We start from the raw sequence: 21,993 nt of genomic DNA on the forward strand, positions 1-21,993 counted from the left end.
TAGTTCCTAGCTCCACCCCTCAGTTCACAAATGATTAACCTTAAGTGACCTCTTCTATCTTATGAATGAGTCCTTAATTGATCAGTTCTAATTTCTGCCTGACTCAGAAGAGACAGAGCAGTGGTCTCTTTTGAAGTTTTAATATGCCGTTAAAGCAGAATGCAAGTAAAATACAAGGTAATGAAAACAAACGACAGTATTCAAAATGTAAAATGGCAATAAAGTAATACAAAATACAACAAATAAAAGCAAACTAACCTTTCCTTCATAGCAAAGTGTAGCAGAGTCTGGATGAGCCTTTCTGGTAAAGCTCTGAAATGTTTTATTTTACCCCTTAAATAGAAGGTTTAGTTCCTAGCTCAACCCCTCAGTTCACAAATGATTAACCTAAAGTGACCTCTTCTATCTTATGAATGAGTCCTTAATTGATCAGTTCTAATTTCTGCCTGACTCAGAAGAGACACAGCTGTGGTCTCTTTTTAAGTTTTAAAATGCAGTTAAAGCAGAATGCAAGTAAAATACAAGGTAAAGAATACAGACCACAGTATTCAAAATATAAAAAGTCAATAAAGTAATACAAAATACAACAAATAAAAGCAAACTAACCTTTCCTTTACAGCAAAGTGTAGCAGAGTCTGGATGAGCCTTTCTGGTAATGCTCTGAAATGTTTTATTTTACCCCTTAAATAGAAGGTTTAGTTCCTAGCTCCACCCCCTCAGTTCACAAATGATTAACCTTAAGTGACCTCTTCTATCTTATGAATGAGTCCTTAATTGATCAGTTCTAATTTCTGCCTGACTCAGAAGAGACAGAGCTGTGGTCTCTTTTGAAGTTTTAATATGCAGTTAAAGCAGAATGCAAGTAAAACACAAGGTAAAGAAAACAAACCACAGTATTCAAAATATAAAAAGGCAATAAAGTAATACAAAATACAACAAATAAAAGCAAACTAACCTTTCCTTCACAGCAAAGTGTAGCAGAGTCTGGATGAGCCTTTCTGGTAAAGCTCTGAAATGTTTTATTTTACCCCTTAAATAGAAGGTTTAGTTCCTAGCTCCACCCCCTCAGTTCACAAATGATTAACCTTAAGTGACCTCTTCTATCTTATGAATGAGTCCTTAATTGATCAGTTCTAATTTCTGCCTGACTCAGAAGAGACAGAGCTGTGGTCTCTTTTGAAGTTTTAATATGCAGTTAAAGCAGAATGCAAGTAAAACACAAGGTAAAGAAAACAAACCACAGTATTCAAAATATAAAAAGGCAATAAAGTAATACAAAATACAACAAATAAAAGCAAACTAACCTTTCCTTCACAGCAAAGTGTAGCAGAGTCTGGATGAGCCTTTCTGGTAAAGCTCTGAAATGTTTTATTTTACCACTTAAATAGAAGGTTTAGTTCCTAGCTCCACCCACTCAGTTCACAAATAATTAGCGTTATGTGATGTCTTCTGTCTAATAAAGGAGTCCTTAATTGATAAGTTCTAATTTCTGCCTGACTCAGAAGAGACAGAGCTGTGGTCTCTTTTGAAGTTTTAATATGCAGTTAAAGCAGAATGCAAGTAAAACACAAGGTAAAGAAAACAAACCACAGTATTTAAAATATACAAACGCAATAAAGTAATACAAAATACAACAAATAAAAGCAAACTAACCTTTCCTTCACAGCAAAGTGTAGTAGAGCCTGGATGAGCCTTTCTGGTAAAGCTCTGAAATGTTTTATTTTACCCCTTAAATAGAAGGTTTAGTTCCTAGCTCCACCCCCTCAGTTCACAAATGATTAACCTTAAGTGACCTCTTCTATCTTATGAATGAGTCCTTAATTGATCAGTTCTAATTTCTGCCTGACTCAGAAGAGACAGAGCTGTGGTCTCTTTTGAAGTTTTAATATGCAGTTAAAGCAGAATGCAAGTAAAACACAAGGTAAAGAAAACAAACCACAGTATTCAAAATATAAAAAGGCAATAAAGTAATACAAAATACAACAAATAAAAGCAAACTAACCTTTCCTTCACAGCAAAGTGTAGCAGAGTCTGGATGAGCCTTTCTGGTAAAGCTCTGAAATGTTTTATTTTACCCCTTAAATAAAAGTAATACATGACATTGTCCACTTTGCATAGTGCTCTGCCAAGCAGCTGGGTTGTGCAATGAATGGCAAAGTGTATGTGCATGTGAGATTCACATTTCCACAGCGTTCCCTGTTTGCACATTGTTAAGCAGTGCCCAAATGTGAGGCTCATTGTTAACATTATGAGAGTTCTAAATATTTAGTGCATGATCACAGCTGCTGCCTTGCTGACTCTGTGACAGCAAGTGTAAATGCATTGACACATTTCTTTTGAAGCCCAGATGATACAGCATTTGAATCCAGTTTTATGTAATACTTTTAAATAAATAGTTATAATATAATCAAATAATTCTTTATACTACATTCACCATATGACCCGCGGTGGTGGTGCTGCGGTAGCGTTATTGCCTCACAGTAAGATGCTGTCCGGTTCGATTCTCAGCTAGAGCGTCTTCTGCGTGGAGACATGTGTGAATGGGCGTGCCTTCGTTGAAGGTTGTGCGTCAGGCCTGACAAGCCGTTACGTAAATAAAAAAAATCAACTGCCATCATTAGCAGACCGGAGTTCCGCTGTGGCGTCCCCTAACCGGGAAAAGCTAAAAGACACAAACAAACATTCACCATGTGTTAGTGTAAATGCAGTGCAGCATTGCATTGAGGTAACCACACCACTGAAGAACTGTCGCTTAGCATTAGTGCATGATTCCAAATTCCACACAAACATAGAGGCCAAAAAGTGAAAGGTTCCATTTTTTTATTACTTATGTGTTTTGTGTGTGATTCTATTTTTCAACCAGATTATAGGTGTTAAAATGGGGTAAATAGGAAAGTGGTGAAATGGGGAAAGCAGGTGAAAGAACAAAGGGAAAGCAATATAGGAATATACAGGAAGGAGATAGGAAAGAACCATAACTATACATTTCTTCAACAGTATAAAATGAAAATATGTACAGAATATTAACTGAATTTGGACTGTCACTTCCATAAAGCGGGGTGAAAACAATACAATTATGTTGTATTGTCAACTGGACCGAATCAAGTGTGTCAAGAAGACACGTATGTGTAGTGGAGTGCTCTTATGGCACAATATTTTTTGGTGAGGCAGATGCCTATTTTTTTTTTTTTTACTTCAGTAAGAGAGGAATGCTGGTTAAGGGATGTTGGTATTTCTGAGTCAGATAAGTTGGGTAGGGGAGGAAACAAATGAAAACAAACAGGACAAACAAGACAGAACACGGAAATGGTTAGGGGCACAAAAGTTTGGGAGAAACCATGATTGGGGTGATGGAGGGGACATCACAAGCCCATTTCCATGAAACATGGGGACAGTGAGAATCTAGTCCTCAGCCACAGGACTGTCATCACCATCCCCTTAGTCCACTAGCTGCTGGAGTACTTGACATATCCTCCTCTTATGAATCATGAGGGAGAACAGCCTCTCCATCCAGTGTAGGCATACGCCAATGGTGCTGTGCATGATCCTATGCACCAACTCTAGCATCTCCTGGCAGATGATGAAATCCTCACCTTCATCAATAGTCCCAGATGGTTACACAGCACTAGCTGCCAGGGAAGAGCTACCTGAAAGCACAGGTATTGCAGGGGTAGCAGGGCAGTACTGCTAGGTTGGGTCCCAGATGTGCTAGATGTCGGTGCCAGAGCCACTGGAGCAGGAGAGGCTGAGCCACTGAGTTGGCCTATGTCCCTGTGCTGTGAAGCATTTAGTAATTTGTTAGAGGTGGTTGACATGGAGACATTTTGATGAGGCATAATGGAAAATAAAAAAAAGAGATAATTGTTAGGGTGAGGGAAAAGAAAAAGAGAAAGATTTAGTGCCATCATATGTGACATACAATGCATTATCACAATGATACAACTGTTTATCTGACGTTTTACATTTAAGTATACTTCCTAAAAATTACAAGCTATAATTGTGGATTGCTCAAAGAAATCCTTGCAATGTGCAGATATTGCACATATGCTTGGTCCATTTATACATATTACAGTTAACAGCAGGGCATTTATGCAGTTGTGTAGAATTTAATTAATGCAATATTATTAAAGGATTGCACTTTTTTACACTTGTTACTCATGGTATTTCAACCTACAATGTCTGACTACAGCCTTACACTTCACATCTAAAGTTGGTTTGTGCTACAGACTGATGCATGCAGACTTGCTTTTACAGGTAGGATATGCATGCTTACTTTGCTACTACTGTACAGAAAAAAAATTGTATTTTAAAACTACAATAATACTTCTCTTCTGCTGCATACATACCACTTGTTTCCCTCAGTGTCTCTCTAGATGCTCAACATGGGTCTGCCTATTCACATCTATTTCAGAATTAGCTGTGAAAAGAAAAGAAAAGAAGAGAAGAGCAATATGCATACCAGTCCTCTTTATATTTAGCTTTGTATGTATTATAAATTGTCTTTATTAGCATACTTACACAACTGTGGGATGTTGCGAGTTTGTAACTCATCCAAACACTGGTTGAGTATATCCCTCTTACGCGTTTTTAGGTCATTAAAGTGATGCCTACAGTATTCTCCAGTATGTGGGATGCCAGTCACACTGGATACAGACTTGGCCAGACTATTCCAAGCCTCAGTCTTGTATTGGGAGCCAGTATAGTCCTCCTGCAAAAGCCTTTGACTGTGGCACTTTACCAGGAGTCCAGTAAAGATTCTGGTCTCCTCAAGACTCTACTTCTGCACCTTAAATTGGGCACCTTCCCTTCTAACACCAGACTGTCTAACCTGAAAGCAGTGCAATAGCAAATAATGATTTCCTACCAATTCCCAATATCACTTTTACTGGTAGTGAGCAAACCTGAGCAAAGATGTTAACTGCATTTACACAATGTTAAGTGGGGAGCAACAGTGCCAAACAGAGCGGGAAGCAGTTTTGGAAATGGGAAGGTTAATCTGAAACTTGATATTAGTTTGAGGGGTGTGTGTTGCAGTAACTGTTAGGTGATTTCATTTTGCAGACGTCCATTGAGGGAATACATTTCATGACCTAACACATGTTTGGTTTGACTTTATACACTGATAAAACTGATTTTTACAAACTTATGCATAAAGGACAAAACATTTTCTTCCACAGTGGTGATTTTCCATCTTTGCCACAGAAGAAGTGCTTCTCACACACAGTAATGAATTATTTATAAATACAGATGACAGATTGAGGTATTAACCATATATATGTGTGACCTGACAAGGTCCTTGTATATACATTCATTTGTGTATGTGTCTTATTTAACTGTGAAGGACATCCAAGTCCAGACAGCAGAATTATACTTACAGAAACATAGTAGACAGTATCCCCTTAGTCACACATCTGAACCTTCAAAAGACAATAAGGGTGTCTTATCCCTCATACATATAATTCATATCATATATAATCTCCACTGCTATGCATAGTTATTGTGATTTATAACTATGTATAAATTGTTATAAATGATATTTAATATAATGTAAAATGGAAGAACAGTAAAAATGTCTGGAATTCCTTGTATTAGAACCCAGAACCCTGTATATAGCAGCCCTATACTTACACCTGTTGCCATATAATGCTTGTATATTTTTCTGTTCATTACTATAAACTGAACTGTCACGACACTAAAAATATGTTGCACTTCCTGTATTAGAACCCACAACCATCTGTATTACAACCCTACATTTACACCTTCTTTTGTGTTTTATGTCACCTAAGACTATGGCACCCAGGCATCCCAATCCCTGCAATCCCCCCTTCAGTGACCCTGAGAATTATGTAATTGTTGAAGCATTTAGGTGACATGGTGCCTTTCTGCTTGAGAGAGGATGTGGGCATATGTCTAGCAGAATGCAGATTTGGCAGCAGATACTGGATGATGTCGATGACATAGGTGGCCAGAGCAGGACATATGATCAGGTGTGGCATAGGGCCACTGATGTGATTTCATTGGCCCAGAGGAGATGAGCTGCAATGGCCTGTGGATGGATGGCTACCAGAGGGGATCCTGCTATAGATCCATCACTGACACCAAATGAAGAGTTCCTTCCACTGTCAGGGATCCAGAGAGCTCAGTGGAAAGTACATAACAGCATGTGACTGACATTGGCGCTGCTATTTCAGGGAGAACAAGTATGTCCCAAGAGGAGTTTCCAGGTAGGCTTAACTATCTCAGTTGTTAAATATTTCTTGCATAGTAAAATACTGACAGCAACACTTAACTTATATTTAACATATTTTTTTTTTTTGGGGGGGGGGACTAGTTGTAGACTAATACAATTAACAACACATTCTGTTTGATTACACATTGGCTTGGGGTGAATGTGTCATCCAAGTTTTTGTTAAAAGTATCATTGATGGACATGTAAAGGGCAACAGGAAAAACAATGCTCTCACTTAAGTGTGAACCTGCAAGCTACCCTAAAAAATTATAGCCCAATAACTTGTCTTCCGACAATGTATAAACTATGCATGGGGATTGATGCCGACAGAGTTTATAGTCATTTAGAAGAAAACTCAATTATGGCATTAGAACAAAAGGGCAATAAAAGAAAGTCATATGGAACAAAGGATCATTTGTTGTTAAATAAAGTTATAGTGGAGAACTGTAAGAAAGGGAAGAATCTAAGTATGGTATGGATTGACTTTAAAAAGGCATTTGATAGTATCCCACATTCGTGGATAAAAGAGTGCTTAAAAATGTATAAGGTACATCCTACACTGATTGGTTACATTACAGTAACCATGAAACAGTGGCAGACTAATATGCAATTAAGCCATGATAAAGGAAAGATTATTATCCCAGGGAAAAAATCCACAGGGAGATATTCCCGGGTGACTGCCTGTCACCATTGCTATTTTGCCTTGCCATTAATCCATTAAGCTGTTTACATAACAGCTTAGGTCATGGCTACAATTTGGCTTCTAGAAAACAACAAAGTCGAGTGACTTCTCATCTTCTCTTTGTTGATGATTTAAAACTGTATAGCTCATCATATGATGAACAGAAAGCACAGCTGCAGGTTGTCAAAACTTTTTCAGATGATATTGGAATGTCATTCGGTCTTGATAAATGTGCAAAAGCAACCTTTAAAGCAGGAAAACTGCAGCACCAAGAAAATATCAGTTTGGGACAAGAATGTGATATAAAAGAGCTTGAGCAAGAGTGTATAAATATTTGTGAATTGATGAAGGATCAGCAATAAAACATGAACAAATGCAAATAAAGCTTAGTAAGAAATACTTTAGAAAACTTAAATTAATCCTGAAAACAGTATTGACACCAAGGAGCAAGATCCAAGCTATAAATCAATTTGCTCTTCCTGTCCTAACTTATAGTTTTGGAGTGACTGACTGGCCCCAAAAAGTGTTGGATAGAGTGGATATTAAAACAAAAAGGGTGCTTCATGCTCACCAAATGATTTATAAAAATCAATGTATACCAAGATTATATATTCCCCGTTCTGAAGATGGTATGGGCTACCTTAAAATTGATTACATGTATAGATCTGCAATCATGGGACTCCACACATATCTACTGACCTCACAAAATCCAAATGTGGTGAACTTTTTGAAACATGAGTAAAATAAATCTAAGATGACAGCTCTGCTTAATTTAGCAGAAGCATAGCAATGTTAAGCAGGAATGGAAATCCAACCAGAAGTGGATAAAAACCAGGCAGCATCCAAATGTGCTAAAAACAAAAGAAAGAATATAAGGTGAAGGACTAGGTGAGAAGGCAAGAAATGTGGAAAAAACATAAATATAGTTGCAAGTATAGAAAACGTCTGGAACAGCCTAATGTTGATCAAGAACGAATGGAGGATAGGTTAAGGAGAGGTGAATTTACACCAAGAAATGAAAGGTCAATATTGGCAGCCCAAGACAGTGGGCTTCATACACGCTGGTTTACTAAGTCTATTGAACATGCAGGAGAAACAGACATATGTAGGTTTTGTGGAACTGAATTGGAAACAGTCACATACCTTATTGCTGGTTGTGACTATCTAATGGCAGAGGGACTGTATATTGAAAGGCATAATAATGTGGCGAGATTGTTACACTGGAGATTGTGCAAACATTATGGTATCAAAGTGGCTGAAAAACACTGGAAACATGAGCCACAGAGAAACAGAAAATGATGAAGTTTACATCACATGGGATCACCCAATACCAACAGTCCAAAAGATAGATACTAGAAAACCGGATATAGTGGTCCAAGAAAAGAAGACAAAAGTAGCATTGATCATTGAAATCGCCACACCTAGTAACTACAGTGTCTTGCATACAGAGAGACACAAAGTCATAAAATACCTCGATCTGCAGGCAGAAATGAGAGCCATGTGGAAAAAAGATACCCATATAGTTCCAGTAATAGTAGGAGCAACTGGTCTTATAAAAAAGAATTTAAAACAATGTAAGAAACTTCTCTGTGTGGAAGATTTTCAGTCCATATATCTCTAGTTAATCACTGTATATTAATCAGATCAGACAATAGTAGTAGAAGTAGCGAACTTAAACTCATCTTAAGTCAAAACAAAACAAAACAAAAAAATAATAATACAAAATATATAATTGTACAGCATTACTAAAAATTCAAAAGTAATCCAAGCAAGGCAGGCAGGCAGTCTGTTTCCAGTCGAAAATCCTTTATTAAGTACACAGACAAGTGCTCCAATTAAAGCAAAAATAGAGTATTAATTTACTCACAAGCTTTCTAAACATATATATATATATATATATATATATATATATATATATATATATATATATATATATATATATAGTTTGTTTGTTTGTCTTTCGCCTTTTCCCAGTAAGGGATCACCACAGCTAATGATTGGCAGTAGATTTTTATGAAATGCCGAGGTGAGAGCTCGATGCTCAGCCTTCAATGAAGGCAGGCCCATTTACGTATGCATGTCTTTCAAACGCTACCCAACCGTGGGGAGGACATGCAGACTCCACACAGAAGGCACTCCCAAGCCCAGCCGAGAATTTATCAGGCATGGGAGTGGTTTATTGTGCTGTAAAACAAAGTGTTATTGGTACACATGTTAAATTCACATCCCTTCCCACATCAGTGTGACATTCGAGCTGGTCTTGCCCTACTTAGTAGCTTTCATAATAATATTATAACCCTTATGTACTTTAAATAAAATTTATAATGATGTGGTACCTCTTATTTAACCAGATTATTAAGTAGATTATTAAGTCTGTGATTTTATCCATGACAATATACTACATGGCTGGAAATATATCAACCTTAGTTCATTTGGCCATCAAAAAAAAAAAAATATATATATATATATATATATATATATATATATATATATATATATATATATACATTTTGCATGTAAAAATCAATTTCTATTTTCATAACCTATTGTTAACAAAGATTGCTTTCGTCCTTCTAGAGTTCTTCAGGTCTGTGTACAAGAACCCTAAAAACTATCTATAAAAATATATATAATCGTATAATTAGTATTGTTATTACACATCATTTTGAATAAAGTCGAAAAAAGTGGAAAAAACTACTACTACTACTATACTATTATTAAACTACTACTTATTACTTAAACTATGACTTAAACTATTATTAAACTACTACTGTTCAATTAAAAGTGCACTGGAACTTAAAAAATTGCCACATTGTTTACATGACTAATTGTATTTTATTTTATTTTATTTTATTCTACCAGTTGGTTTTAAATACCATTTTAAATCAGTTGTAATTTAAGTGTATATTTTGTTTCCATCATCATACATACATTTTGTTTTATTTTTATTTTTTTCTGGTTCTTTTTTCATGGTCCTGTGCATCCTCATGTGGAGAGCTCATCCAGTGGACATCAATCACATTCAGGTAGCAGCAGTGCATTAGACCAAAAGAGTGGATGTGCCAGAGCCAGTTCTCATGGCCGGGTATGACAACGATAAACTGCCACCTCAACCACGCACGGCTCACGTGTCCAACATACCAAGACCTAGAATTAGCATAGAGCTTGGCTGTGTTCTTACAAATGCTGACACTCCAATTTCACCTGGAGGGTCCATACAGGCCCACACACAGCAGTTACATGGCTCATCCATGAGGCTTAAAGCTCATTCTATCTCAGTAGCCATTTATTACTTTATTGTAGCCATTTGTTACTTTATCTAAATGTCTGCATGTTTCTCTTCTTTACTCAGATGCACTCACTTACCTTTTGTGTCAGCCTAGACTCCCTGCCAACCCCCCCCCCCAAACACCCTGTGCATAACTGTGCCATATCCTTGTTTTCTATCTTTTGGATTCAAGGATACATAAGCTTTGCGTCTGATTCTCAAGGTGTATAGCTGACTTAGTGCTTAGTATTTCTGTTTGTGATGTTATTTTGCTAATTGTACTGCTTTCTTACCAGTTTTTGTAATGTGTACATGCCTTCTCCACTCTTGCAGCAACAAAGCTGGACCAAGTTATAACTAAAAGTGGCAATTGCTAAACAATAGAGAGACTTTTTACATATTTTGGTCTTACAAAGTTAGACAGCTAACAGAATGAAAACAGTTTTTACATCAGCATTTTTTAAGAATCTTTTGAGGGTTATGAAGTCTGAAACCAAAATATGTCTCATTAATTTCAAACTTCTCTCTTTAATGATTTGCTGGTACAAAAGTATGAAGCCAAACTGATGACATTTGATGGCCATCAGTACTTTGGAGAGGTGTGAATCTGTGAATCTTTGATGCCTGAGGCTTATTACTTGATAGAAGACACATGTATTCACATGAGTCTTTGCTGTCACATGTTGAAGTAATTGCTGTACAAATCATATACCTTTACATACTTACATTACCAAGTGACAACATGCAAGACTATGTCATTAATTTGTATTATTACACATTTTTTGTTCTGTCCCAGGTTCAACACTTACCTTGTAAATCCAGTAGTTGCTACAGTTTTAGTTCAGGGTTGACCCTGTCCGACGCTAGGAGTACACAGCCATTACATGGGTAGGTAAAGGTTGTGAGCATTGCCCGGCCTCAATGTTACGATATGTATGTGCACAGGATGAAAGTTTTAGCCCTTTAGGTGATAAGCGAGTATGTGCTATGCATTGCCTCTTAGCCATTGTGAGGGCATATTGAGCATGCCTACATCTGCCTACACTCAAAGCAGTTGCTGGATCCCCCTCTGACTCCACACCTGTGTATGGCTGTGGTGATCTTGACATTGGTGGTGGGATGTGTGCCCCTTCCCCTTGTTGATCCTGCTGATGCTGTTTTCTCGAGATGATGTTGTGAAGCATGGCATAGATGGTGAAGCTTTCTGTACATGTACATGGATTGTACTGCACACCCCCCCAAATGTATCTAGGCACCAGAACCATGACTTCAGCAGCCCAAACACACATTCTAAGTTATTTCTGGTTTGAGGATGTGCCTCATTATGATATTCTTCAGTGGATGTGTGTGCATTTCTGATGGGTGTCATCAGCTACAGTTCCAGTGCATAACCTGCATCCCCCAGTAAATATGTTTAATGTGATAACTGCAACGGTTTCCAGCACACGCATTCAAGATGATTCCCTTAGCACTACACATGACTTGGCAATCAATGGAGTGGAGGCCCTTTCTCTTTATGAAGACCCATCCCTGTTTCCTGGGTGGTGCCTTGATTACTATATGTGTGCAATCTATGGCACCATGTACTTCAGGGTAGTGTGCTACAGAGTATAACTCCTGCATATTTGTGCCCCTGTCCTCAGTAGTATAGGGAGAATATATGTGGTCACTGGCATGTTGGAGCATAGCATTCAGGAATTGATGGAGGATCCTGGCTGCTGATGCCTGTGATACCCCCAGCATGTCCTCTGTTGGTCTCTGAAAGGTTCCTGTAGTTAAAATTCTAAGTGCACAAACTTTTGTCTCCACTAGTATTGGTTCCCCTTGGTTAGCCCTGGGTCTGAGTTTAGCACGACAGAGGTTGCAGAGTTCCTGTAGTACATCTCCATCCACCCTGTAGCACTCTACAATTTCCACCTCATGTAGACTGTAATAAGTTAACCAGGGTCTAAAAACTCTTGTCTTTCTTGGCCGTGGGCTAGTAGCAGCATTAGCACCATACTCTTCAGCCTGTTGCACATACACACGAATTAAAGCAACAGCAGCCCCTAACATTCCTTCTGTGTAGACTCCTTTCTGTGGCTGTATTCCAATAGGTTTTGGAATTCACAGGGAAAACAAGCACTGAGTCTACATGATTGCTTTATAGTTTGTTGAATAGCTCCTCCATCTTGGATTGGTTGATTAGCATACAATTCAGCGGCTTATGCTGTAATTAGCATGTCATGATGTTTACCATGTTTGTGAAAATGGTCTTAGCGGAACATGTAGGATTTATATATATATATATATATATATATATATATATATATATATATATATATATATATATTTTGTATGTGTGGTATTGATTTCAAGTTTCTAGTTTAACTCAAACTCATGAGTATCAGGGATAGTTATGCTCTGACACTGAAACTGTTTGATTGTTAGAGCATGACTGTCCCTCATACTCATGAATTTATTTGTCACTTTAAATCAGTACCTCCAACAACATGTATTTGTGAGGAAAAAGTGGTGGGACACTACTTTTTAATACAGTGTAATACTTTTGTGTACAGTGTCCCTTTACATTGGCACTTATTCAGCTACTAATCCATACAGAGCTTCTGCAGCCGAGTCATTCATTAGTAATATTTTTCAAATTATAGTTATAGCCTTAGCTGGGTTATTTTATCATGTGCAACTGCAGTAATACAGGACATTGATGTTGATTTGGGGACAGTATGCTCCAACACTGACTGCAGTAATGCAGATGACCCTAACTGGACTGCACTATCAGACAGCTTAGGTAGTGGCAATTCTACTAGTTTTAACCATGAGAGGTACATGTTCTCTACTTAATGTATTTCACTATCCTAAAGTTGTCTTTTTTCAATTATTTATTCCATGTTGTCATACCTGCATGGTTTTCTACTGCAATGTTCACAGGGTACTATTTTAACTTTCTAATGTTTCAGCTTCACTAAACTGAGAAATGACCATCCACTGGAGAGACAGAAAACATTTCAGATATTTGAGAATGCTGTCATGGCAATGTTATCGACATCTCTGACCTGTCTGTGCACCTGCAATGTATTAATCTATAAACTGCTTGGCTCCTTAGCAGTACTGATGCAGGTGTGTTGCAAAGGACTTTGGAGATTCATCCATACCCAGCCACTGCTGAGATCCATGGCAGCAGAGCATTTGCTGATGCAGGTGGGATTTATTTTATTGGTGGTAATTTGGTCCACATGCTAAACATGTTCAAAAGCCATGAATATGACTTTCCTGTGATGCAGCACATACCATTTAATCCAAAATTATTCCTTCTGTACATCATGTGCTGCATGCTCACTAGCAGCAACTGCTTGCTGGTTTACACAGAGCTGCAGGACACCTTGGTGATGATGCCAGTTGTTGTTCACCAGGTCATACTGCAAGGTATGGCTGCTACTCTGTCATGGACTTGAACAATAATTGGATCATCGACTTACAGTTAGTTCAGATACTTACGAAGAATATTAGTGGAATACCACACATTTAAACATACTCATACAGTACAACCTTTGTATAACAGTTGCATGCATTGTATTCTTTTTTTCTTTTTTTTTTCAAAACAGGTTTGTTGTTTTAACATACAAGAGAAATATCATAACAATTTTATGCAAGTAATTAAAAACAGATATGATTATAACATTCAACAAAACAACTAAAGTAGTATTCTTTTTTTTTTTTTTTTTCTGAACCACTGTTTCTTTGACTTTACAGTTTTTGCAGTGCAATGAAGTGCATACCTCTCAAACTCTTAGAACAAGAAATATGGACATTCTGTGAAAGTCTGTATAGTTGAGAGGTATGATGAGATATCAAGCTCAAATTCTCTGGAGCTGGAAGGACTGAAATATGCACATCATATTCTTACCAGTGAAGGTGTTCACATCAGCAGCCTAACCACTGACAAGCACATCTCCATAAGGAAATACATGCGTGACAGTCAGCCATGTGTAAAACACAGATCAGGTGTGTGGCATATGGTAAAAGATAAGTCTCTGTATATCATACACTCATGCCTTATATCATAGCTACTATCTCTGAGAACTTGTATCATGTATTCATGTCACATCCTTTCTGTAACTGGCACATTACAACTACTGATGCCTGTTGTACATTTCAGGAGTGAAGAAGCAGATAGAGGCGAGAGGTAGGCATGTCAGTAACTAAATCATTTGAGTCTGTCATGAATTATTTATATAGGTGTGCCAGAAGTAGCAACCGTGGTGGAGAAGCTGTAATAGCCAAGTGTTTAATCACATGTGTAATACAGATGGCAAATACAGTGACATTTCCGTAAGCGTTAAGCATGACAATGTAGACGAATGCACCTGACTCAGGAACGGTAAGGCCTGCTCTAATTGCCCTGACATAGGCATATTTTGTTCTTGTGCTAATTGTCTTGCTGTGGTGACTAAATGAAGATGTCAAAAGTTAAATTTATTTTGACCCAGGTAGCAGTCAATACAAACACCTGGAGGCCATAACAAACCCATGCTTACTGACAGACATCCTCAATATGTTATCCTCGCATATCACCATGTGTTAACATTCTTTGCTCTGAAGATGATACACAACTTATTTGAAGCAAATATCACTTAATGACCTTCTCTCTTTTGTAGATTGATGATATCGGGACTTGACTTTAATAAGAATGTGAAGAGATAACAGTGAACAGCAGTGCAGAGGGTGAAGCTCTGTGGGAAGTGTGCTAACCACAAAACTGTGGAGGACAACCAAAGAACTGACGACACCCATAATGTACGGCAAGCAAGCTTTGTTGGGCATCCACAAGCATACCTTAAAAATAGCACTGTATGTTACTACTGATTACTCAGGTTATGTGTGAAGGAATTATGTTGATAACTTTATACTGTTTGCATGCAGTGCCAGTGAATTTCTGCTGTACACAACTGAATCATTGTGTGTGCACAAGCACAGTATCTCACATGATTTATTTTCCCCATCCAGATATGTGCATACATTAACAAGAGCAATTTATCACTATGCATAAGGCTATTTTGTCACACAGTCAGGCAATCAGCACAAGAATGCCATCACTCAGACCACCAGTTATATCCTGTAAATATCAGCATCACAGCAAGATGACCTCTTTGTATGCCTAAGGAGGTGATTCCATTGTGGATGAAATGGATGCACATGATTTAAAGGATTTCTGCATTGACACTGACTGTGGAGCAACAGGGACTATGAGCTACACAAGTCACGTTTTTAAAGACTACTGTAGCATTCAATGCAGTATTGGTGTTTGTATATCAGCAGTATTTATAACATGTGTGTGCACAGAACTGTACAAGCATGACAAATAGTGAGAGCTATCCTTTTTGGACACATTATTCCATATATATCAGTAATTCTGCTACAGAAATCAAATCTGGTAAAAACCCATTGCAAACAAATAAATGTTTTAGCTGTGTATCTGCAACCATCATTACTTTTTCCTGGAACTACTTGCCTGATTAGTAACAACACTCTTTTGAAGTGGTCATTGATTGGCTACCTCTAGTCAGGCTTTGCATTGACTCATTGCTTGTTGAGATAATACTGAAATGTGAACCATTGTATATGTGTAGCAGCAGAAGCAATTTCCTATCCCATATCAATCCTGACAAATGAATCCCTGCCTGAACATACTATACCATCAATTTGGAAAAAAAACTCATTCATTATATTCCTTCACAATGGAGGTACATCCACTGAACTTCCCATTTTAGGCCAATAGCTATAATATGACCCCTATCAAAAGTACTAGAGAAATATGTACACAAACAAATAATCTGCTACCCACTAGAAAAACAACTTCTCTGTCATACATAACATGTTTTTTAGACCCCATCAAAGCAGTACTGTGGCTCTACAGAATCCCACAACAATTGCAAATACACAAAGAAATAGTGTTAACCTAGTTTTAGCACTTTGCTTAGACTTATCCAAAGCTTTTGATACCATTCCCCATTGTTAACTTCTTCATTGAGTCTCTTCCTTAGGCCTAGCTAAACTCTCCCTATTTTGATTTTTGTAACTGTCTATCAAATAGAGTTCAAGCTGTGAAATGGCAAACTGACCTCTCCCCTCCATAAACATAGAAGTTCTGCAAGGATGAATTTTAGGACCCATACTTTTTAACCTCTTCATTAATGACCTCCATACAGCTGCTAAACATGTTACTACAGTTCAATTTAAAGACAAACTTTTTTCTCTGGGCCTCCACTGAAAAAGGGCACCTGTGTCCAGATGGACATTTCTGGTAAGCAAATGTCAATAAAAAAAATAAATAAATAATAACTGATTTCACATTTGTCAGCTCTGCAAAAATTATAGAAAAAATACAAGACCTTACATAACAATCATTCTCCTCTGTCGAATCATGGGTAACTCACAGCTCCTACTAACCCCTTCCCCTGAGTCTAATGCTCTTTACTCAAACATAACTGTCTACACAAATAGCATCTCTTGTCTTGACCTCCACCAACAGCACCAGGACTTAACAGGTGACACAGGCAAACCTACTAGATGTCATCATAGATGAGCAGGTAAAACTAGACAGTCACATATTACAAGCTGTATTACAAAAAACAAAACAAAAAAAAAAAAAAAAAACAAAACAAAACAAAAGCAAATAAAAAATAAAAACTCATATCCCTATACAGATCTAAAGCATACCTCACTGCCACAGCCAGAAAATGTATAGCTGCTACGTTTGTACTACCAGCTTTCTTTTATGCTGCATTCTCTTTTAATAACATTCAAGTTACATATTGGAGCAAAGTTAGAATAAAATAGCAAAATAAGACCAAACAAATGCCCATCTCTAAACAAAATCATTCAACCATACCTGCCAAACAGGAATTTATGTCTAAGACATAAATCGCTTCTCACTATCACCATAGCATACTATAGTGGAGTGCTCCCTGTATTCAACTAATATTGCTCAAGCCTTGAACCACATCCAGTTAACACTGAAATCAATCCAAGAGCTAAGCACTTTCAAACACAAATTAAAATCTCATCTGATGGACAAATGGCTGTGCTACTGCATGACCACAGGCTAGTTCTTTGAACTTTCATCGATTTTTCACTATGTACTTGTTTTACCACTAGTCTAGCTCTGAGTACATAGTCTGCAACCTATCCAACCTACACCAAATCCCAGATGCTCTCCAACCCTAACTGTCTCCTAATGTCACTGTCACTCTTTCATAGCTCTTTCTAGATTCCACCCACTGCAAAACTCTGCTGGTGTAATTTCTCTACTTATCTCTGTTTCCACACACTCTTTCTATTACTACTTTTTCTACCTTTACTTCTACAGCTACCTCTTTCACATGTGATCCTCCTCACCCTCCTTTCTGCCTGCACTCCTTACTTGTCCTTCCAAATACAGCTCACTTACTCACTACCCTCCCAACTAACTAATATACTCGATAAGATGCTGCAGTCATAATCTCATCAACAACAAGGGACTCTATGACTTTAATACACTAAATTCCCTTACTAAACTACAGATTTCTTATCCTCTGTTCTCTTATTCTCTTTCTCTTTTTCACTTAAACTCTCTTGGACACATTAAACAAAAACAAAATACCTCCTGTCTTGTTCTCTCTCTTTCTCTAAAGACTGGTGCTCTAAATACTAACCAGCAAAATAATGCCTCTAAGAAATCTGTTATCTTTTTTTAACAAAAAAATAGTTTATACAAAAAAGCGGTTTATATTTTGTATGTTATATTTTTTAGTGCAGCCATGGTGGTGCAGGGTTTGCGTTGTCAGCTCACAGCAAGAGGTTCTCAACCAGGGTGCCTTCTGTGCAGAGTCTGCATGTCCTCCCTGTGGTCATGTGGGTTTATTCCCACATCCCAAAGACATGCTGTAGGTGGATTGGACACTCTAAATTGGCCCTAGGTGTGACTGTGTGCATGTGTGTGCCATCCGTCGAAGGCTAGGCACCAGGCTGGTAACTCGGCACTGTAAAACTCTACTGCCAATCATGAGCAGACAGGTGATCTGCTGTGGCGACCCCTAAACCGGGAAAAGCCAAAAGAAGACTCTGTATGTTATATTTTTCTCTCCCTTTCATCAAATGAAAAAAAAAACTGCTATGCAGAACCTGTATACTTTTTGTACACTGTCGTTTTATGTGTAATCTTAATAATTAAAAAAAAATTAATGAGCTTTTCTCCCAAGCCTCCACTGAAAAAGGGTTAGGTTAACCCATTTGGACTTTCCTGATAAACAAAGGTGAAAATAAAATAAAAATGAACAATGGACAGGGGTCTCCCAAGCATTCACTGTCTTTTAACTTGGTTAATTCTCCCTAATTACCATTATAATTCCTGACACTGATAAGAATCTGAATGTCAATGATCAAATATGATAACGAGGTGATCAACAGTTTATACGACAATCTGATAGACAGGACTGCAGTTTAAATTACCATCAACTACCTGGGTTGGTGTGGTAAGTTAAGAAGTCTGTGCTACATTTAGGTTTTGGAAGATTTATTGCATTTTTTTATTTCTCATAAATGTATTTAAATCCAGGGAAACTAAGGGAATCCTTACACCTTTTAGTTTATCAGCAGTACATAATAACATGAAGGTGAAGCTACAGATGTAAGGGGAAGGTTAAATTTTCAGTGAGTTATACTGTTTCACATTTTAAATTAATCTAACTTGACAGTTATTTTTCTTTCCACAAACCCATCGATAGTACTGATTTGCCCAGTCAGTTATACACACAATAGTTAAAATACATATTTGCCTTAGTTGTTGTTAGATGCCCCTCTAGAGTGATGTTCTGCAGTATAACACTAGTGACCTGTTTACCTAAACCAAACTATAAAAGGGAACAGACACTGTCAGTGTAAACAGGCATTCTGTGGAATTCATAAACAATCATGTAGGATCTAGTGAAGCCTACACAATGTTAATGTGTAAGCATGATTAGCAGCACCGCTAATCATATATGCATGCTCCTCATCACTTATACAGGAGTACAAACAAGTTTTGTAGACAGCAGAGGGCTGATTCAACCCATTGGAGTTGGGAATTTCTGATGGAAGACTTATTGTGTGTTTATCTGATTGGCCTGAGTACTTAACTGTGTCTTTCTTTCTTCTGATATAAAAGCCTCACATTTACGCATCGACAGACATGGTTACCTGTGTTGTGTATATAAGCAAACCTCTCCAGTTTTACATCATCTATAAGAAATGCTCTGCATAGACTCCCATTGATTACAGCTGCTCAAAGAGCTGCCAGTTGGTGCAGAGGGCAGCACTACGCAGGTCATCTAATATTATACTACTAAACTCTCACTTTGACCTTTAAGTGACTCTCCCTTACTCCTTTCCATCTACTAAAGATCTGGTATAATGGATAGGTGGTTTCTTGTCATCTTTGTTTCTGGCCTAAGTGGATAAGGACATCCTGTGGTAGTGCAGTAACTGCCTCATGTTCACTAACAACCATTTAATTTTAGAACAGAAAAACACAGTGTATGAGAGATGTAGATACACAATGTCATTGGAGGCAAAGTTCTCACATGCACGCATGAAAAATACAAACCAGGTTGTTAGTTTTATACACAAAACACTCACTACCATCACTAAGGAACAAACACAGACTCACATATACAGAGGTACTCACTTGTACTCATTTGTAATCTACCCAAACCTCCAAGATTTCCTAAAAGCATCTCTCAAAAAAGACAGCACCACACGACACTTAACTCTGAAAAATCATAGTAGCCCCACTTCCAAGCCTATAAGGCACAACCAAACATTCTAGTTTTTATGGATTCCATTGTAAGACATACTGCTGTCCCCTTACCAGGCTAAACAAGGATAAGATCACAGTGAGTTGTCTGTCTGGAGCCAGGATCCTCCAGATCATGCGCACACTTAGGTCTTTAAACACAAGTACTAGTATGATACAGCCATAGCCCATGTAAGTGTAAACAAACTAAGACATACGTCGATGGACTACATGAAGAGAGACATGACGGAGCTCTCTGAATATGTGCCCTAGGGGGGTATGAATCTAGTCTTCACCAATGATGATGCCACAATACCAGCAAAAAATGATTGACTTCAACAATGGGCTTAGTTTCTGGTGTCACAACAAGGGGATCCTATGTCTGTCAGCCTGGGGAGACACGATCAACAAACTACAATGCTTTACCACAGATGGTTTCCATTTGCCACCACTTGACTTACTGATACCAGCAAAAACTTTATCTATCCCCGTAATGCCTTTTTTAGGCTGTGCCAAGTTGTTAAACCCTCCAGCATAACAAAAATCACTCACAATTACCTAAAGCTATTGCCGCTCAGATCAAGGAGTTTAAATAAAAAATTCTACTCCATGTAAGCACTTCTCAGCCTGGAGAATGCAGACATATGTGCAGTCATGGAAACATGGTTCAGAACTAGACAAAGTACACCAGCTATCAAAGGCTACAATGCCTTTCATACATTTTGATCCCCCTCAGTGAAGGATAAAACAAAAGGAGGAGGTGTCTCAGTGTTCATAAAAGACAAGTGCACTGCTAGACTGGTCCAACAACATGACTTGCTTGAGCTGTTCCATGCCCAACTAACCTTAGGTGTGACCCATATCATATCCTTGCTAGCTACAGATCCTCTAACATGAGTCTGGCAAACCACACCTCCTACCTAAACCTACTGAAATCTCTTAACATTCAGCCTAACATCACACTTATGGGTGACTTCAACTACTCCTCCATAAACTGGGAGACTTATATAACCCATAATACACTTGCTCAGAGGTTTTTGGATTTCGTCAAAGCAAACATCCTGGAGCAACTAGTTAGCTTCCCAACTAGAGATACAAATATCCTAGACACAGTACTCACAAACATGGGGGAATGCTGCTCCCTCCTGTGCATTAACTCCTCCCTGATAAGATATGACCACATAATGATCTCCTTTAGTATTAAAATTAACCTAGAATCCCCATCAAACTCCAAACCTGTTAAGAAATTTACTAAGGCCAATTACCTCAAACTAAGAGACAGCTTATTAAACTTCCAAGCCCCTCTGAACCCAGATGACACTGAGGCCTATGCTGAGCTGTACACAAAAGCACTGTAGAACCACATTCATAGCTGCATAGAGGATGCAGTACCTGTGCAAGTCAAACCTATGATTACTGGGAAAAATAAACCACCTTGGTGGAACCCTAGCATCAAAAGGCTATTCAACAAAAGGAAAACAAATCCTCTCCAAAGCCAAGGAGAAACAGACAAAGCAGTGCAAAGGGACATTCACTAGTCTAAAGAAACAACTTACAGACCTGGATAAATCTGCCAAAGCAAACAAAGCAAAGATAGCCTCCCAGGTGAAAGATAACCATAAGACATCCTACAAACAGGACTAAAAATAACAAACGACTGGTGCCAAAACTATGGCCTTAGACTAAAAGCAAAAAAATGCATAATCATACCCTTTTGTAAATCAGAAATCCCTGAAAATTATAATATTGATAGCACACCCCTAAATGTAGACCAAGTAGTGAGGTACCTAGGAACACAGATAGATAGCATGTAGCTATAGTAGTGAGAAAATCCTTTAGTGTGACTCAACTTATAAGTAAAGTCATGGCATCAAGATTAAAGGAAGTCATAGTGCCATTGTACTTGGCCCTCATCAGGCACATAGTCAAGTACCTAGCTCCCCTCTGCATGTACCTAACTAGGCACTTACACCAACCAGAGCAGCCCCAGAGGTTTCTCACTACAA

Source organism: Protopterus annectens, chromosome 11.part0, assembly GCF_019279795.1.
Source record: "Protopterus annectens isolate FY-2018-M chromosome 11.part0, PAN1.0, whole genome shotgun sequence".
Taxonomy (NCBI): domain Eukaryota; kingdom Metazoa; phylum Chordata; order Ceratodontiformes; family Protopteridae; genus Protopterus; species Protopterus annectens.